Raw genomic sequence first — 20,000 nt, 5'->3', positions numbered from 1 at the left:
GAGGCTTACCGTTCCCCCTGTGCTCCGGAGGAGAAAACCAAGGCTGCAGGAGGGAAAAGACTCCCCAGGGAGTTGGGAGTAAATTCGGGACTCAAACCCCAGGGCTTCAGGTCCAACGCCCTTCCTGCTCTCTTAAATCACTCACATGCTGACACCCCAAATCATTTATGGAACTGCTGCTATTACCGGCCCTGACAGAGCGGGAGCCGTACTCAGGTCACTGGCTGGCAGCATCAGCCGCATCTGGGAACATGCAAGAAATGCACATTCTCAGGCCCCAACCCAGACTTCCTTAACCTGAAACTCTGGCAGGGTTTCCCAGTGTTTAGTATTTTTTTGGTAATGTTTATTTTTGAGAGAGAGGCAGAGTAAGCAGGGGAGGGGCAGAGAGAGAGGGCGACACAGAATTCAAAGCAAGCTCCAGGCTCTGAGCTGTCAGCATAAAACCCCACACGGGGCTCGAACTCATGAACTGTGAGATCATAACCAGAGCAGAGGCTGCTGCTTAAATGACTGAGCCCCCCAGGCACCCCCCAGAGTTTAGTATTTTAATGAGCTCTCTGGGTGATTCTGACACAGGCTAAGTTTGACAATCACTGTGCTGCATTCCCTCAGTTTCCACACCTGCAGTTCAGGGAAAATTATGACGCCCATCTCATAAGACTGAGCCCATTATCCGTTAACACACATGCTTAGTGTGTGCCCTATGCCAGCCATCCTTCTAAGCCCTAACAATATTAACTAATTTAATTTCAGGGCTCTCTAAGATAAGAACAAATAGTAACCTCATCTCATCGATGAGGAAATGGAGGCACAGAGAGGTAAAGCTACTTGGCCAGGGTCCCACAGCTAGTAAATGGCAGAGCTCTGGAATCTAAGGTAACAGGTTACCAACAGGAAGTCTCCAGCAGAGGGTCTGGCTCCCAGACCTTCTGGGCATGGCTGAGGATGTGATGGCAATTGGTATTACCTCACCTGAAGCTGAGATGATGAGCCGCATTTTGGAAACATATAGTCTGCTGTCTTGTCAAGATGGGAGAGTGAGTTGGCCACAAAGGCAACTTCGGTCTCTAAAACCCGAGGGCAGCCCATGGGCCCTCACCATTCATGCAGTTCCTAAAACCGAAACATACCATCTTGGTCTTCTGGAAATTTGCTGTAGGAAGGAGCCTGGGCTAGAACCCTAGTTTGGCCATTCAGGGACTTTGTGACCTTGTACAAGTCACTTCACCCATCTGCACCTCCTTTTCTTCATCTGTAGAGTGGATGGTGACAGTCTTAGCCTTGCAGGATTCCTGTGAGGGTTGGAGAAGATGACGTGTGTGCCCCGCCCAGGGCATGCACAGAGCTGGCCTTCAGCATTCGGATTGCCACTCTCATTCCCCCTCCTGGGGGCTACCTCCGTGGAAAGACCCAGAAAAAGGTTGAAAGAAGAAGACATAAATAAGTTCCCAAGTGCTCAAAATGCACTTGTCCCCCAGCCTCCCTGCCCTTTTCCAGATCTTGAAATAGCACCCTCCCCGCCCCCCCACCAGCCAGGTGTTCGGGGAGAGACACTGGCACCTGCGGCATCTAGGGAGGGAGATACGTAACCTGTAAAGGGAGAAGTGTCCCCTGCGTGCCACCACCACTGGCCAGGCCTCCACATTCAGTGGGAGCACCTGAGCGGCCGCCTGTGGGGGAGGCATTTTGGCCCAGACATCTGAAGCTCATTAGCAGCCTGCCCCCTGGGGGGCTGACCCTGGTTGGGGAGAATTCTCTCAGAGCCACAGAGGATGGAGCAAACGAAGACCAGGTGAGGCGTGGCTACAAAAGGGGAGAGCTTAGTCTCCTAAGTGGGCTCTGGGGACCCCTGAAGCGCAGAGGAGGCTGGGAGAAAGCCCCAGGCCTGAGCCCAGCTCCAGCCCAGCCACCGGCTTCCTGGCTATGTGAACTGGAGACATGGGATGACAGAGGGTCCCTCTCCCTCTTTGGGCCTCAGTTTCCCCATGTGTACTTTAGAGGAGAGGTAAGCAAGGCACACACTGAAGGCCTTCCAGGCTGACACTCTGAGGTCCCAGACTGACCTAGAATTCCCGGCCTCTGAGATTTAGCCCAGAGCGGACAGGAGGTGAGTGATGGGTGGAGGATGAGGAGATAACTTAGTGATGGGGAACTAATAATTCCTCCCTTGGGCCCAGACATTAGACGGGAGTAGGCGGGGAAAGACCAGAAAGTGATGGGGCATTTTAGAACGGTCAGCTGGGTGCCCTCTCGGTGCCCATGGGCGGCAGAGATGGTGTGAGTCTCCCGGAGATGGACTCCATCTGGGCAGATAGCGGGGATCAAGGCAGGGGTCAAGGCCATCCAGCTAGGCCACAGTTAACTTTCACCTAGCAGTTTTGACTGGCTCCTTATTTTAGGCCAAGCACTCTTCTAAACACTGTCCACTTAAAATCATTTAACCCTTTCACTGGTGGCAGGTCCTGGGTGATTGACCAGCCTGGAGTCTGGCCCTCACCTGGCCAGTCCTGACATTGACCTTTTTCAAGGCACCCAGAGAGCTCAAACAGACTGGCCCTCACCAGTGTCACTCGAGATCGATTCTTCCTCCTCTCACTGTTATAACTGATGGGAGAGTCTCCCTTTCCTGACAGAGGGCTCTTGCCCCCTCTGCAGTGTCCTTCCCTCCTGGCAGCTCTGACCAGAGACCCCCTCAGTGGGGACCCAGACGGGCACATCCCTCAGACAGCGACTTTGACTTTCTGGACAGCACGGCCAAAGTGGGCTTCTCTGAACTTTGACTTTCCTCTGGACACCTCATTCCTGGGTGGCTACGTTCTTCTTTGGGTGGGTCAGTATCTCTGATGACCAGGCAAGACAGCTGTGTCCTGAGTCAGGGAGCCTTTTTGATTCATGTACCTCTCATGGGGCAACCTTATTACTGGCATTTCTAAGGAAGGCGAGAGAGAGGCAGGGACCCACCCAAGTTCACACAACCAGTCAGGACTGGGGCAACCCTGGATTCCCAGACCCTTTTCAATTAAATAGTTTATCACTTTCAAATATGAAAAATAAATTCTCTAAGTGTAGAAAAATTAGGAAATACAGTAAGCAAAAGTAGAATACGAATACCTTTATTTTGTTTCTCTGAGAAACTTCCGCTGCCTGTTCCCATCTCTTCTCTCTCCCTGGGGCCTCAGCCACACTCCCCCAGCCCCAGCCATAATCAATACCTCACCTCCTTTTGCCAACAGCTGGTCCCTGAGGAATAGGCCTTGACAGCAGATCCTGGAAGACAGCCTCAGACCGGAGGCTGGGAAGGCCTGGCGTCTCTTCCAGAACAGCACAGCTTCCGCCCAAATGGAACTGTTTAAGCACAGGATATAGTACAGAATACTCCCTGCTAGATGCCCAGAGCCTGCAACCTTCTCTGCCTGGTCTGTGCACCAACTGTGTGACCTTGGGCCAGTCCCTGCCCTCCTAGTTTCTCCCATTGTAAAATGAAGACTTGAACTTGACTGAGTGTTTCCCCCACAGGCTTTATCAGTTGGTCAGCTTGTTGTGGACAAAGACCGTGACCTCTCCTTATACGTGGAGAATTTAGAGTCAGAGGACAGGGCCCCACTTTCTAGCTGTGTGACCGTGCCCAGGGCACCATACCACTTGGTGCTTTTCCTCTGTGTGTCCCACAGCTGCCACAGATCTCGAGAGAGGTGGACCTAAGAGACCTGTGGGCAGCACAGGGTGAGGTGCTCTGCTGGCGTATTGCTCCAGAGTACCCCCCGCTTGCCATGTGCCCGGCTCCTTCCCGGCTCAGGGGGTCTGGCCCAGGCTTGTCGATGGAGCCTGCTGGCGGGCACACAGAGCTTTGGCAAGAGGAGTGTGTGGACCCTGGGCCCGGCCCACTGTATGAAGTGTCAGTAATGTTGCCCAGAGGGCCTCGGGGCCCATGACATCATGGACAACAGTTTCCATGTTGGGGCTCACAGAGCTAAGGCCATTTTAAAAAATAGCACTGCCTTTTTTCCTTCCTTTCTTTTTCCACTTTGGCTAAGACATGGAATGTGAAAGCAGCTAAATTATTGCCGGAAGGAGTAGAGGCTGCGTTCATAGACTGACTCTGCTTTCTGGGGTCCTAAAAACAATGCCAAACCTGGGAGGTCTGGCCCTGCTTCCTCATGCCCACCTGGACCCCACTCCAGGCTGCTCCGACAGGACCCGGGGAGAGGGCTGGCCAGTAATGGTCTGCCTCTGGTTTCCAGATAACCTTTCTGGATCTCAGCTTGCCATTTGTTATGGACTGGATGTTCATGCTCACACCCTCCACCCCAAATTCATCTGTTTGGTCCCTATTCCCCAGCGCCGCCCTACAGTTTGATGGTAATTGAGGTAGGCTCTTTGGCAGATTAGATGAAGTCATGAAGGTGAGGCCCCCACAAGATTAGTGTCTTTTTATAAGAGGAAGAGAGATCAGAGCTCACCTTCTCAGTCTCTCTCTCCCTGCTGTGCACAAATAGGTTGTACACGGGGAGGTAGTGGCCATATGCATGCTGGGAGGTGAACCCTCGGCAAGAACCAATCTGTCAGCACCTTGATCCTGGACTTCCCAGCATCCAGAACTGCGAGGCATAAGTATCTGCTGTTTAGGCCAGCCAGTCTGTGGTATTTTGTTAGAGCAGCCTGAGCGGACTAAGGCACATCTATGAAACTATCGCTGATGAGACTAAAATGCAATCACAGCTAACCATTTCTTTTGTCATGCGTTCATTCGGTCAATATTTATGAAGCACCCATGTACTGGGCACCATTTAGGAACTGGGGTACAGCAGTGAGCTCAGCAGACAGAAACTCCTTCCCTGCTCTCATGGAGCTGAATTCCAGTCCGTGAAGAGAGACAGTAACCAGAGAAAGAAGTGAAGGATACAGTATCTTTGATGGACAATGGTGAGCCTGAGGAGGAAAAGTTCTCCCAGAGAGGAGATCAGACTGTCAGGAGGGAGGGGCAGGGTGCACTTTGGAATAAGGTGGTCTGGACAGGTGGCCCTGAGGAGGTGAGAGCGGCCATGTGGTCACTTCCCTGACTATGAAAAGACACTGACTCTTGTGGGAAGCTGTGTACAAGTGTGAAACAATCTCTAGGTGTTTCTCCTGTACCCCCAAAGCCTTCAGCTCCATTCTGGGCCCAGGCAGGCTATGAACCGTTAAGGGCATAGCTCTAGGGGGTACAGTCTCATTCATTTTACCTGTTAAACTCACCAGAGGATGCTTGGGGGTGCCAGAGAGAACCCAGACATGCTAATGGCTGATGATGGGACCTTGGATAGAACACCACCCTCTCTGAGCCTCCGTTGGGTATGGGGATTTCTTTTTGGGGTGATGAAAATGCCCTTGAATTAGGTAGGGGTCACAGTTGCACAACTTTGTGAGTATATCATAATCCACTGAATTGTAATTAGAAAAATTTTTAAGGTTCTTTTTTTTTTTTTTTTTGGCTTATGTACAGGGGAGGGGCAGAGAGCAAGGGAGACAAAAGTATCTGGACCAGACTCTGTGCTATTAGCACAGAGCCCAATGTGGGGCTCAAACCCATGAACCGTGAGATCATGACCTGAGCCGTTAAGTTGGACACTTAAATGACTGAGCCACCCAGGCGCCCCTAATCCACTGAATTGCACATTTAAAAAACAGTAGCAACAATGGGGCATCTGGGTGGCTTAGTCAATTGAGCATCCAACTCTTTGTTTTGGCTTGGGTCGTGATCTCCGGGTTGTGGGATTGAGCCCCACATCGAGCCCTGAGCCCTGCGTTGAGCTCCATGCTGAGCATGGAGGCTGCTTAAGATTCTCTCTCTCCTTCTGTCACCACCCCCAACTCTCAGAATAAATAAGTAAATAATAAGTAAAATAATTAAATACTTAGGAATAAATTAAAAAGAAAACAAAAAACAACAAAAGAAAGACGGTTGGACAAGACAATCTCTAAAAGAAGGAACACTAATATTTTTTTTGGCCTACAAATACCCCAGGGCCTGGATTCAGCACGTTTTCTCAGTATCTAGGATTCCCTCTGGTTTGGACTTCTTGTGATCCACCAGGATGGTATTCACGCTGTGATCGCTCTTCAGTAAATCCAACTTGAGCCCCTCCTTCAGGCCTAAAGCTAGTCTTGAGACTGGGGAAGAGAAGGGCGGCGGGGATGCCGTCCCTCCCCCGCAGAGCTCAGAGCCATGGAAGAAATCAGAAGTGCACCTTGTACCCAGGAGGTGATTTTCTTTAGGACTAGCTCTTTCCTTTCCTTTTCTTGTACAGAGAAGAGCCCCACATTACAGGATGGGGCACAACAAGATGGCTGTGCAGGGGAAGGGGGGAGGCCCTGGGAGCTGATTTATTCTCTGATGCATCGGGGCCTTTGGCTGAGTGTCCAGGATACAACAGTGGGCAAGTCAGACCCAGCCCTGCCCTTAGGAAGTGAGACAGACTTTTAAACAACCAAGCACACAATGAAGAATTTCTTTCATGCCTGTGATTGTCATCGGTGCTTGGAGGAAAATACACAATGTATTGAAGGCACCAGCGTGTCTTGAGCTGAGCTCCGAGGGCGAGTAGAAACAATGAAGGGGTGTGGAGAGGTGCTGATGGCGCAGGGTGGGCTGTTCCAGGCGATGCCAAGGCCCTACATGTCTGTGGAGGAAGGCCAGTGTACACGAAGAGGGTAGGGGGCGAGAGGTGGCCACGGGCACAGGCCAGGCCCAGCCATGCAGGGCCTTCGAGGCTGGGGACCCTACACACCTGTGTCCTTACGCGTGTTGTCCCCGCTCACTCCCCAGTGTCCCGGTTCAGAGAATAAACTACAGGAACCATTCAGGGGTTATTCCAGAAAGGCCTGGTCACTAGTCCCTCCCTCGTGGCCTCCAGGCCTGCTGCTCTGCACGTCCGGGATCAGGGGCCTGCCAGCCTGAGCAGTCGCGGCGGTTATTTGAGCTGGATGATGTGTGACAGACTCTGCCTGGCAGCCCCCTGGCCATCCGGCCACACTGCCCTCCTCCCGGGCAGACCCTGCACTGCCACCCCACCCCATGCCAGACCGCCAGCTCCCTCCACTTCAACATCTTGAGGTGAGAGCTTTTCCACCAGGTCTCGGGCCAAGCATGGTTCTTGGCTGCAGGTTCGGTGAGCCGGTTTCCGGCCATCCCCGCCCTCCGCTGCTCCCCGAGGACCCGCTCCAGGCCTCGACTGCAGCCTCCTGCTCTTTCTACTCTTGTTTTTTAGTTTTCTCTCTGTGTAACGCTCCCCAAGCGGGGCCTCTTTCTGTCTTGCCTTCCTCCCTTTCTTCTCCCTTTTCTCTAGGGTACCTAGGGCCTCAAGGGAAAAGCCTGTGCTTTAGGGGAGCTGGAGCAGGGTTCAAATCCTAGCTCTGTTACCTGTGATCTTGGGCAAATGTATCCTTCTCTCCAAGCCAGTTTCGGGTTCTGTGGAAGGTGGGGGGATCCTCCTGATTCTCTGGGTGGTTGGGAGCTGAGCTGACGTTCACGAAGTGCCTCCCAGGGGACAGTAGGTACCACACACACAGTTTCCTCTTCCCTTCCTTGGGCACCTTCTTCTCCCTGAGCTTCTGTGTGTTTCGCTCACTTAAGCACAGAGTAAGAAACAGAAGCCTCACCCCCACCCACCGCTAGACCCCAACCACCTTGCTGTCTCGCACGCACAGCCCCACCACACCCAGACAGAGCGGAGCCAACAGCGTCAGGACACATGTGGCCTGCTCACTGCTAGCCCCGTGGCTGAGAGGCGGTGCTGCATGTCTGGCCGGACCTCTCTGCCATGGGGCTCCCGAGGGGGACAGGGGAGATGTCTTCTGAGCTGTGCTATGACGCAGGCATCAGGGTCTTTTGGTTTTTCACCAACCTATGGACAAGAGAGGCAGCCTTTCAACATCCCCCCACCCTCTGCAGACTTGTCACTGCTCCCCCCTCCCCATCACACCCCACACTTTCTAGCTTCCAAATCGTCGCTTGTGTCCCTAGCCCCACCTGGACCCCCCTTTTGCTTCCTCCCTCTCATTTTGAGCCTTACACCAGCACTGGGGCCTAGATGTGACTGAAGAGGAAACTGAGGCTCAGGGCTACCTAGATGTTGGTATTTTTTACAATGAGAATGTGTTCAGGGGCACCTGGCTGGGTCAGAGTTCAGGCCCCGTGTTGGGTATGAAGCTGACTCAGAAAATAAATAAATAAAAAATGAATGAAAAGAGAGAATGTGTTCAGTACAACATAAGGTGCTGTTTCTTAAAAGACAAAGTTCAGTAGTTTGCCTGCGGTTATACTGAATCTGGTCCAGGGGATTCCACAGTTTTCATTTGTTCCCCTCCCTCTGCCACACTCTCTGTCACATAGTTGTGACATCACTGTATAAGGACCTTACTGTAACTTACTTCTTGGATGTCATTTTTTAAAAAGGTAATCATGTAAATAAACCCATATATTTATGGTCAATTAACTTATTATTTTTTTAATTTGAGAGAGAGAGCATGAGTTGGGGAGAGGGGCAGAGGGAGAGAGAGAGAGAGAGAGAGAGAGAGAGAGAGAGAGAATTGCACGAAGCCTCCACCCTCAGCACGGAGCCCAAAGCAGGGCTCAATCCCACGATCCTGGGGTCATGACCCAAGCTGAGATCAAGAGTTGGACACTCAACCAACTGAGTCACTCAGGCGCCCCCATGGTTGACTAATTTTTGACAAGAGAGCCAAGACAATTCAATGGAGAAAGATTAATCTGTTTAATAAATGGTACTGGGACAACTGGATCTCTCTATAAGCAAAAGCAGTAAGTTGGACCCCTACCTCACACCGTCTACAAAGACTAACTCAAAATGGACCAAAGACCTAAATAAGAGCTAAAGCTAGAAAACTCTTAGATGCACACATTGGTGTGCATCTTTGTGGCCTTGGATAAGACAATAATTTCTTAGTTGTGACACAAAAAACACAAGCGACCAGAGGAAAAAATAGAAACTCGACTTCATAATACTTAAAAAGTTTGTGCTTCAAAAAACACTATCAACAAAGTGAAAAGACAACCTACACGATGGGGGAAAACATGCGCAGAAAGGCATCTGGTAAAGATATAGCATCCTGGTAGCCTGTGTGTGTTAAAGGACTCCCATGACTCAACAATAATTTTTTAGAAAGATAATCCAAGTTTTTAGATGAGCAAAAGATTTGAATCAACATTTCTCCAAAGGAGATATACAAATAGCCAGCAGGTACAGGAAAAGGTGCTCAGCATCATTAGTCACTGAGGAAATGCAAATCTCAACCATAATGAGATACCACTTCGTATCCACTAGGATGTCCAAAATAAAAAAGACAGAAAATAATAAGTGCTGGGGAGGAGGTAGAGAAATTAGAACCTTCTTACACTGCTGGAAGAAATGTAAAATGGTGCAGCCACTGTGGGAAACAATTTGGCAGTGCACCAAAAGTCATATAGAGTTACCATATAATCCAGCAATTCTACTCCTAGGTATATATGCAGGAGACTTGAAAGCATATATTTCATACAAAGCTTGTACATGGCCATTCATAGCAGCATTATTTATAATGGCCCAAATGTGGAACCAACCCAAATGTCCATCAACTGATGAATGGATAAACAAAATAGGGTATTCCATGCAGTGAAATATTATCCAGCTATAAGAAGAAATGAAGAAGTACTGATATATGCTAAAACATGGATGAACTTGAAAATGAACTTGAAATGTCTAGAACAGAAAAATCTATAGCAACAAAAAGGAAATCAGCCATTGCGAGGGGCTGGGGCAGTGAGTGGAATGGGGAGCGATAGGTCTGGGGTTTCTTTGTGGGCTGATGGAAAGGTCCTGAAATTAGAGAGTGGTGATGGTTGCACAGATTCATGAATGTACTAAAAACGATTGAACTGTACACTTTGGAAGAGTGAATGTATATCTTAATCATGTCTTTTTTTTTAAGTGGAAGGGATCTTGCAGAACATTGAACCCAGTATCCACCTCCCACCCCCACCCCTGCCCATATGAAAGGCAGGGAAGTTATAGCCCAAAGAGGGGCAGAATCACACAGGGAGTCTGAGATAGAGTAGGGATAGAACCCAGACCCATATTCACCGCCACCCCTCCTGCCCAGACACTTAGCTCCTGGAGGACAAGAGCTTTTAGAACTATATCCACCCCCTTCTCTCCTGCCCAGATAGTTAGTTCCTGGAAGATGAGAGCTTTTATTAATCTTTTATTACACTTTTATTAAACTGTGCATAGCACATCCCAGAAGTAATGGTCAAGACGGTTCCTATTGCAAGAGTCTGGAGAAAGATCTAATTCCAATGAACCTAAGGAACACAGATCCACTGGCCCACTCCCCCGGGAGGGACAAGGGTGTGCCTGTGGACTCAAATACCTCCCCTACCCCCTGCCTATTTCTTCTCTTCCTTCCTCATTCTCCTGGTCTTCCTTGAAAGGCTGAAGCTCTGGGGAATCACACCTTTAGAGCTTGCATTCCAGAGGGGAGCTAACTGCTTTCTCCCAGAACCCACTTATGCAAGCCGAGGACAACAGCTCTGTTTGGTCCAGCTGGGTCACATAATATGACTGGGAAGATGGAATTCTCCAGAAGGCCAGGCCTTCTAGCAGGTTCCTGCTCTCTGTGACTGCTCCCTAGAAACTCAGAAAATGGAGAAAATGGCAGGGGAGGGGTGCTTTTACCATCAGAAATTAGAGGGATGCTGGACAGGCAAACCCCAGCCGTTCCCTCCCCTTAGGGTCCAATGTGGGAGGATCTCAGAGCCAAGGCAGAAGACAGTTTTCAGATGCAGAATGAGCTGGGGTGGGAGTCCCAGCTTTTCACTCTCTGGCTACGTGCAGGAGGGCAGGCGACACCCCCGGATCCCAGCCTCTGTTTTCTGGATGGCAAATGAGAACTGTGGCTCCCAGCCCATAGAGGAGTAAAGATGTGAGATATAACAAGAGTGAGAGCCCAGAGCCAGGCACACAGTAGGGGCAATGCTAAGGGGAGTTATCATTGTTATTGATGCTTTTGGTTGGTGTGTAGCCTTGGGTCAGGGGCTGAGGATTCTGAGAAAAATGCTTCAGACAATGGAAACTTCCCGAGGCCCAGATCCCTGGCCCAGGACTCATGAAAGGGATCACTCCTCCCTGAATAAGGATCATATAACGTGTCCTATTTCTGGGGTATGACTCTGGTGACCTTGGCTTGGTGACCTGCTCTTTCTGAGTTCAGAATCCCCTGAACCAGAGAGCACTCTGGATGACTGCTCAGGCTTCCTCCTCATCTAAGGCTACTGTGACTTAACAAGTGTCACCTCCTACAGGAGTCCACACCCCCCATTCTATAACGGGATGGAGTAGCCCTCATTGCTGAGTTGAGCTCTGCTCTTTTGCAAGGCCCTGTGCTGGGTGTGGGGACTCAGAGACTCTGACTGAGCCCTGCAGTTTGCTAGGTGAATAGACATGGTCTTCTAATGCGGGGAGCTCAGTCACTGACTCCCTGTGTGACCTTGGGTAACTCACCACCCTGCTCTGGAGCTCCCGTTTACCCCATTTGTAAGGGAAAGAGTTAACCATGGGGATGACAGCCCGTGGCCAGGCCTCCAGCTCCACCAAAGAGGTGGTTGGGTAGCCCATCCCCCATACCTCAGCCTCGGATCTAGTGACATCATCTCAAATCCTGTTTCCCCAGCAACTGGGGTGCTGGCTGAGGCTCCCCAGGGGCCCGGGCCGTCTGGATTTCCTTACATATAACTGTACCTTGTTCACATTTTCACAATTAAATTGTCAGTTTGGGTTAAGTGTTGTCTGCTGACAGCTGTCGACCTCTCTCTGGCTCCCCTCACTCTTCACCCAGAGCAGGTAAGTGAGAACATTTCCCCTGTCCCTCAGTCCTCTGGAAAGAGGCTGGGATGGGAGTGGGAGGCAGGAGGGCTAGGTTCCGGCCGGCCCAACTGTGCCATACATTTGCTGTGTGGTCTTGAGCAAGTCACTTGCCCTCTCTGGGCCTAGGTTTCCCCATCTTAAAAATAGGGCTAATCATCTCTGCCCAGCCTCCCTTCTTCCCAAGGCAGCCGCAAGTCTCAAAGGAGCCTGTAACTGTGGCAGGGCTTAAAAACTGTAAAGCTCAGCTTGGATGCCAGGATGGTTCATAAAATGAGCAAGCAGACCTGTAAAGGGATTCCTCTGGGCCCCCACCAGATAAAAGGGCAAGATTAGTTCCCCCTCTGGTCCACCCTGCATCCCTCTGGCTGCAGACCTAGCTCAGGTCTTCTCCTCTGGCCTCCCTCACAACCTGTTCCTAGGTTAAAAAGGCAGAAAAAAATGCTCTTCCCAACAGGTCTGGGCCCTGCAGACACAGAGGACAGGTACCGGGCCAGAGGGTCAAGGGCGCTGCTTCCCATGACAGGTGTGCCCATGCTGAGTGGCCAGCATCCCTGCTCCCACCTCAGTTCTCCCTTCTTGGCCTCCCAGGAACTCTCTCTCACCTCCCCTCCTGATTCCACCCCCCCACTCCCAAGATCTGTCCAGACTAGAATCTCACATCTGATCTCACCCCCCACCCCCCCTGCTTCAGACCTCCTCTAGGACCCGCCTGGCAAAGCTCACGCTGCTTAGCCCGGTGCTCTGGGCATGGGCCTATCTTCCCCAGTCACTTTCCTTCTTGCTGCCCTAGATGCCAGCAGCACCAAGCCCCTGACTCACCCTTCCCCAGAGCCAAACTTCTCCCTCTTGTCTTTGCTTAAGCGGCTCCCACTGCTGGGAATGCCCTCCCCCAGCCCCGGCCACCTGACAAGTCCTCCCGCACCTGCACATGATTTATATAGACCTGATGCTAAGTACAAATGAGCTCTCCATCTGGAACTGTTTATGTACCTGGCAGAAAAGGAAGTAACCTTTATCAAGGACTGATTATGTGCAGAGCACTTTACATATATCATCTCTTAAAGCCCCACTGTAACCCTAGGCGGTAAATTTCACCACTCCTATTTTCCAGATGAGATAACTGAGGCTCAGAGACAGGAAGTGTCTTGTCCAAGGCCATACAGAGGTGGGATTGGGGTTACCCTCCAAACCGTTCAATCCCAGAATGCATGCTTGTTTGGGGTCCTGGTGGAAATTCTTCCTTATGGTTATGGGGTAGCCGGCATTCTGTATACATGGAAATAGTATAAAGAGAGGTTGGGCTGCTTTGCAAATGCCAGGAGCCACTGTGATATACCTAACGATGTCACATAGAAAAGGGGATGTAGGGAGAAGTAGGGCCACCAGAGGGGTCATAGGTCTGTTCTCTAGAAGGAGGAGAACCTTCTCCCAGGAAGAGGTTGTCTTGGAGGGAGGGAGCTCCCTTCCCGGGGGCGGTTTGTAAGCAGAGGCTGGGTGAGGACATTCACTCACTCATCTGTTGACTGTGGAGCAACCACTGTCCGCTGGCCTTGACGGAGCACCGGGGAGGCTGCGTGGGCGAGATGGAGCTGGTCCCTGGCCACGTGATGCTCCCAGAGCAATGGAGACACTTCTGCTCCAGCAGCCAGAACTTCAGAGATATGACAGGGTGGATGGCTGAAGTCTGCAGCTCTGAAACGACCTTAGACAAATGCAAGTTTTTAGCTCTTTCACTGGTGAAGCCTCGTTGCTTCAGGTGTCTCTTGCCAGGTAACCAACCACGTCAAACTGTAGTGGCTGAAAGGAACAACTGACAGATTCCCCTGATTCTGTGGGCCGACTGGGCAGTTGGGCTGTTCTCAGTGGACCCACCCCCTGGCCACACTTGACTGGTGGGTCAGCCAGGCCTGGGTTCTGCTGGGATGGCCAGGCCAGCCGGGCCTCTCTCCATGTGGCCTCAGGGCCGCCCTCTGCAGGGACCAGTATCATTCGGTAGTGCAGCCTGGGCTTGGTCCCGAGGGGATGGGTGCAGAGACTGCAAAGGCCCTTGTCTGGGCTCCAGAACATGCACAGCCTCACTTCTGTCACACGCATCGGTCCAAGTGAGCCATGAGGCCGGCCCAGACCAAGGGGTGGGGGAATAAACTTCACTTCTGGATGGAGTCACATTTCTTTTTTTTTTTTTCATTTTTAATGTTTAGTTATTTAAAAAAATTTTTTTGTTTTTATTTATTACTGAGATAGAAACAGTGCACGAGTGGGGGAGGGTCAGAGAGAGAGGGAGACTCAGAATCTGAAGCAGGCTCTAGGCTCTGAGCTGAGCTGTCAGCACAGAGCCCAACGCAGGGCTTGAACCCACAAATCGTGAAATCATGACCTGAGCCGAAGTCAGATGCTTAACCAACTGAGCCAGCCAGGTGCCCCAAATATTTATTTATTTTTGAGAGACAGAGAGACAGAGTGTGAGCAGGGGAAGGTCAGAGAGAGGAAGAGACAGAATCCAAAGCAGGCTCCAGGCTCTGAGCTGTCAGCACAGAGCCTGACATGGGGCTCGAACTCACCAACCTTGAGATTATGACCTGAGCCGAAGTTGGCAGCTTAACCCACTGAGCCACCCAGGCGCCCCTAGAGTCACATTTCAAAGGGGTGTGTGTGTCCTGGGATGAGAGGGACTGGTGCCATTAAAAAGCTACCTCACTGCCCTTCCAGAAAGACTTCAGACCAGTGACAAATGACTACATGGCTTACGGGCTGAATGTCAGGAGCCCGGATTTCCCTGGTCTCCTGCACCACATTCTGAGAGATGTGAAACTGACTGCCTCCTCTCCCGGCCTCAGTTTCTCTCTGAGTGCAACAGGGGCATTGGCTGTGGTGGTCTCTGGTCTGGTGTGTGTGCAGAGTGAGACCCAGGTGCAGAAAACACTGAATTGTACCATATCAGAGAAGTGGAAGCTTAACCATAGCAGAAACTACCACAGCGGCTCACTGCTTCCCCTTGACCCCATTCTGGTGACAGTCACTGCCCCCCCCCGTCCCCCCACCCCCCCAGGTCCCAGGGCTTCCTCCCCCTGGCAATAACAACTATCAGTCAAAGCGAGGGCCTGGAACTCAAGCAGGCCAATCCACCACCTTCCCTGGGACTGATATGGCAGTCCAGAGAGATGGAAGTTCTCATTTACCCTGAATTCCAAACTTTGGCTATTGGCCGCTACATGGGGGGGGGGGGGATGGTTGAGGCCCATGTGGGCCCAAAGAGAGCGGCAAGAAACACAAATGAGTTTCAGACAGCGCTCCCAGGCTGCTGGCACCCCAGTACCCACCCCAAACCCTGGGGAGCAGAGCTCTCCCTTCAGTTCACCGTGGAGGCAGGCAACCGCAGAGTCTCCTCCAGCTGCGTGACCCCATTGGTTTTTCTTCTGCTTAAGCTAATTGGGGTTGGGTTTCTCTCCTGGAGTTGAAAGAGGCCTGAGAAACACAAACATTGTCTCCTAAGCAGTCACCGCTACAACTAAACAGTGGAGAGTTGAAAGCGGCCTTTCAGAAGTGACGCCTCCAGTAGGCATGACTGGTGTCATTTTGTTATGGGCACCCAGGAAAGAAACTTCTCGGCTGTCTCTGCCCCGCCCCCAGCCACCCAAGCCTGCTCCCTGAGGCTTGTAAAACAGCAACGCCTCCCCAGGGGTAACGAAGAAGAGGAGAACAAAACTCCCAGGCAATGGGCAGAGAAGCTCGGGCACCCGTAGCCCTCGGTTCGCAGCCAGGCTCTGCCACTCAGGCACTGCAAGATCTTGCAAACCTCACCAGATGGGGCTGGGGTTGTGTAAGAGCAGAGCAATGCTGGGCTCGCCCACGGGCCCAGAAACTGCTTAGCACACAGCGGGTGCTGGGTCAACCAATATTACTTCTTTCCTGCAATGTTATCTGCCAGTAAACTTGAAGAGAGTGGTTTAAAGGTGTTCCCATTTTGCAGATGATGAAACCAAGGATCCCAGAGGCCGAGAGATATGACCAGGGCCACACAGTTGGTAAGTGAAGGGAGGGGAATCTGAGAGCCAGGCCCAGGTATTCTGTTGACATACCGGGTACTATTTGATCATCAGCCCCTTTGTTTGGAAGATGTGGTCTCAGGGGGCATCTGGGGCAGAGGACAGCTGGACCAGGTTAACCTCCCAGACCCCTCTTCACCAGCCTTGCCCGGAAGGTCTTTCTAAAATGTATTCTAGTCCTGGGGCACCTGGGTGGCTCCATTGGCTAAGCATCAGACTTCCTTTGGGTCATGATCTTGTGGTTCGTGGGTTCTGTTGGTGCAGGGCCCGCTTGGGATCCTCTGTCTCTGTCTCTTTCTGCCCTGTCCTAACTTTCATGTGTTTTTTTTTTCTCTCTCTCTCAAAAAGAAAGAAACATAAAAAAATAAGAATGAAATAAAATAAAATAATAAAATAAAATGTACCCTAGTGCTGGGGCAGCTGGGTGGCTCCGTCGGTTAAGTGTCCAACTTTGGCTTAGCTCATGATCTCTCCATTGGTGAGTCTGAGCCCCGCATCAGGCTCCAAATGGACAGTACACAGAACCTGCTTGGAATTCTCTCTCACTCTCTCTCTCTCTGTCCCTCCCCCAGGTGTGTGCGTGCGCTCTCTCTAGCAAAATAAAAATAAATAAATAAATAAATAAATAAAAATTTACCCTAGTGCTAGAAACAGGGCACTTTGGTCTCATAGTGTCCACTGTGCTCACAGTTCATCCAAGGAGATCCTAGACCTGGGTTCTGGAGTTGAAAATGCACTTGGGGGATTACTGAGTTCAACCCCCTCATCGATGCGGTGACTGGGGCTCACACAAAGGGCGAAACACTTATTTGCCATCACACAGCAAACTACCAACAGGGCTAAGGCCTACACCCAGGTCACCTGTCTCCCTGACCAGGGCTCCCGGAAATAGCTGATTCACCCCGAGGCCCTGGCCCCATGGGAGGGAAGCTGAGATGGATAAGGGATCCATAGAGGCCAGCATGATGAACGGAACTGGAACTCCCCCGCCCCCGCATCCTTTCAGCCAGGGGGCCCCCCTGAACAGGCTGTGTGCAGGGGTGGGGGGTGGAAAGGTGTGTGCCCCTGACCAATGGCAGTCAGGCAGGGGCTGAGAAGCCCGTGGACAGGAAGCCCCCAGCACGTCTGGGCGATCAGATAACCAGAATCACCGGGGGTAATTGAGGAGAAGGAAAATATATTAACATCTACAGCAGCAGCCAAGGGCATGCCCACCCAGCCTAGATGATTAGAGGCTTCCCCACTCTTCCCTGAAGGGGCATTTGCAACCCAGCCGGCTGGCACAGCTCTGACACAGCCACCCTTGAGGAGCCCCTGGACAGGAGGAAGGAGGAGAAAAAGGGAAGAAGGGATGTCCTTTTGTCCTAAAGATGAAAAATGTTTTTTCTCACAAGTGTCTCTGAGAATCCCAAGAATGTCTGAGGTGTCCAACTACTCAGCTGATACAAATGGGGAACCTGGCGTCCAGAGAGGTGCAGACCTCTGCCCCAGGGCTCCCTTGACTCTGAATCCAGGGTTTTGCTACCACTTCATGCTTTCTCTCACCTCCCGGAACAGGGCTCTCAGCCCTTAGCTAATGCCTGGGTCGCAATTCACAAGACAGAGCTGAGTATCAAAGAAGAGACGGGAGGGCTCAGGGCTGGGCTTCAGGCAGTCTGGGATCTTCTCCTGGCTTCCCTCAACTCCTGTCACAGTGGAAAGTCACTATCCTCCATCTGACTTAATGGGGGCCATCAGCTATAGTGCACACGGACCCAGAAAGATCTGGGTTCAGATAGCAGCTCCAACACTTGCCAGCCCCACCCTTTTGAACCTTAGCCTCCATATCTGTGAAATGGGGATCCTAACTCATCTTGGAGAATATAGAAGATTCGGCAGGATTGCGTTAGTCCCAATTATGAATGAGAAAATGAACACTCGGGGGGTTTAAGCAATTTGCTCAAGCAGTGTGATATTGCTAAAAATGAAATTGGGCAAGATCAGTATTGGGAGCCCAAGTCTGTGTGACTGCAAAGGGCTTTCTGTTTCTACTCTTGCTGGGAGCCAGAAGGAGATTTCCGGCTGAAGTGCTGCTTATGCAAATGTTTCCAGGCAACTCATTCAGCCTCTCTCTAAGCAGAAAGTTAGACCCAGAGATGGGTGCATCCCAACTGGACAGAGGCCACCTGGAATGGCTCTCACTGTGGTGGCCAGAGTGCCTTGCAGTGGAAGAGCTGACACTCTTGACCCCAGCTTCTTAGGTGGAGCAGCCTTGACCCTCCCCCACCTTCTAGACACCCCACCCAAAGCCCCACCACCTTCCTGCAGCTTTTACCCCTAGCCTCCCCCAGCTTGTACTGACCCTAATGCTCTAGGAGAGGAGACTGGGTGTCCCAGCAAGTGTACGTGTGCGCTTGGTGCTGAATGTGTGGAAGCTGTGTGTGCATTCTCCCTGAGAGCACAGAAGGGCATCTCTGTGCATGAACTAGACCAGGGCACAGGGTTTGGCCTCATCTTGAAGATGTATATGGCCATTTTGCTTGTGTGTGCTACTGAATGTGGGTGGGCATACGGTGGTGGGGGGTGCCAGTATCTCCCGAGAGTGTTGTGACCACTTGTTGGGTGATAGGTCCCAGCCCTGGGCCCAAGGGGGACTGGGTGTCCACGTGCAGAGGGTGTTTTGTATGGCCGAGAACCTGCAGCAAGCTCTGGGGGCTCAGATGGGTGTGTGCGTGGAGGGAAGAGCAGGCAGGCTGGGGCAGCTGCAAAGAACGAGGCGGGGTGGTGGTGGAAATTGTGTTTTAGGGACCGAGACAAGCCCGTCTTCATCAAGTCTATGTTTCCCTTCTACCAATGAACTGGATTATTTTTGAGAAGATGCTTGGGAATGAGGCACCTGGGATGGGGGCAGACAGAAGCCATGGCAACCTCTGCACCTGACCCAGCAAGTTAGAAATGGGGGGAGAGGGGAGGGGGTGCGTGTACCATCAGCTAGAAAGGCCAAGGTGTGCCTGGAGAGAGGGATGGGCACTCACCTAACCAGTCTTAGGGAAGTTGCCTCAGAAACACAACCCTAGTGGCAGCCAAGGTCTAGCTGGGCAGGAAGCACCTCTGTAGTCCCTTCTAGTTTCTAAAACCCAATTCTCTGCTGGTAGCCTCCTGGGGACAGGAGGCAAGGTGTCCAGAAAACTCCCCCAACAGTCGCCCCGGAGGCTGGAACGCCTGCCTTCACGTGCCTAACGTTTACAGCGAGCTTCGCAGCAAGGCGCTCTCGCTTCCTTTCTCCGCAGAGAGCTCAGAGTGGCTGATTCCTTTTCCAGAAGTGGAATCAGAGGACTGGAGAAATGACCCCCTCAAAGGACTTACTGGGACGCTAGCTCTCGGGAGCTGGGACGTACCGGGATGCCTAGAAAAATCGAGCTGCAAAAACCCCTAGTGATGTCTGCCAGGCTCCAGGTTGAGACCTCGGGGGGACTTCCCTTGAGCCCTGGGGTCCTCTTCTGTCAAACCAGACTGGTTGAGGGTCCTTGCTGGGCTTGCTGCGACGGTTAGAAACCCGCCCTACCTGGGCCCCACGCGCCGCAGGTCCTCCGTAGGCTCGCAGCAGGCACGCGTATTAAAACACCGGCTACACTTAAAAAGTCCTCCCTTTGTAACTCGACAGGGTGCCAAGTCCTCCGTGCCGCTGGCGTCGCGGGTCCGTGGCGTCCGCGGGGACCCCGCCCCCGCCCCCCGCGCGCGGCCCGAGCCACCCGGTGGGGTTTCGGCGCGCTGACGTGGGCGGATCAAAGCCACTGCCCGCGCCTTATAAAGCAGTCGGGGCGGACCGCGCCGGAGACGGTGCGGCTGGAGAAGTAGAGCTCCTGCGAGAGGGCGAGCGCAGGCCCCGAGATCCCAGCGCAAGCCGCTGCAGCCCGAGTCCGCGCCACAGTCCTCGCGGGACCCGAGCCGGCCGCAGTTCGTGGGGATCCCGGGTGTCCTGCTGCGGCCGCTTCGGGAAGAGGGCGCCCTCGCCGCCTGCCCAGCCCGGAGAGCGCTCGGGGCCGCTGCGGGCCGCGCTCGCAGCGCCCCG

General features: G+C 52.2%; 2 long non-coding RNA genes across 9 annotated transcripts in view; both read right to left on the bottom strand.

Annotated features, from left to right (window-relative positions):
* LOC115272333 overlaps positions 1–4,692 on the bottom strand; it is a 9,689-nt gene extending 4,997 nt beyond the window's left edge. The window contains exons 1-4 of one of the 2 annotated variants that reach the window (XR_003900372.1): positions 4,464–4,692; positions 3,221–3,348; positions 1,242–1,395; positions 976–1,116 (exon numbers count right to left, since the gene is read on the bottom strand). This is a non-coding gene — a long non-coding RNA (uncharacterized LOC115272333). Of the gene's footprint in view, positions 1–975; positions 1,396–3,220; positions 3,349–4,463 lie in introns of both variants that reach the window. The other variant, XR_003900371.1, reaches the window with a different exon arrangement.
* Positions 4,693–5,959: 1,267 nt separating this feature from the next.
* Positions 5,960–19,723, bottom strand: LOC115272332. 7 transcript variants are annotated; one of them, XR_003900368.1, is made up of 5 exons: positions 19,494–19,723; positions 13,416–13,595; positions 7,794–7,886; positions 7,403–7,609; positions 5,960–6,662 (listed from the first exon to the last, which is right to left on the bottom strand). It is a non-coding gene; the product is annotated as an uncharacterized LOC115272332 (long non-coding RNA). The 7 variants fall into 7 exon arrangements; XR_003900364.1 differs by having other exon boundaries at positions 13,416–13,605; positions 19,494–19,721; XR_003900365.1 differs by having other exon boundaries at positions 7,403–7,593; positions 13,416–13,605; positions 19,494–19,720.
* Positions 19,724–20,000: the final 277 nt, after the last annotated feature.

The sequence above is a fragment of the Suricata suricatta genome, chromosome 11 (assembly GCF_006229205.1).
Source record: "Suricata suricatta isolate VVHF042 chromosome 11, meerkat_22Aug2017_6uvM2_HiC, whole genome shotgun sequence".
NCBI classification, from domain to species: Eukaryota; Metazoa; Chordata; class Mammalia; order Carnivora; family Herpestidae; genus Suricata; species Suricata suricatta.
The sequence above is the reverse complement of the archived record's forward strand: the minus strand, read 5'-3'. Positions and strand labels throughout refer to the sequence as shown.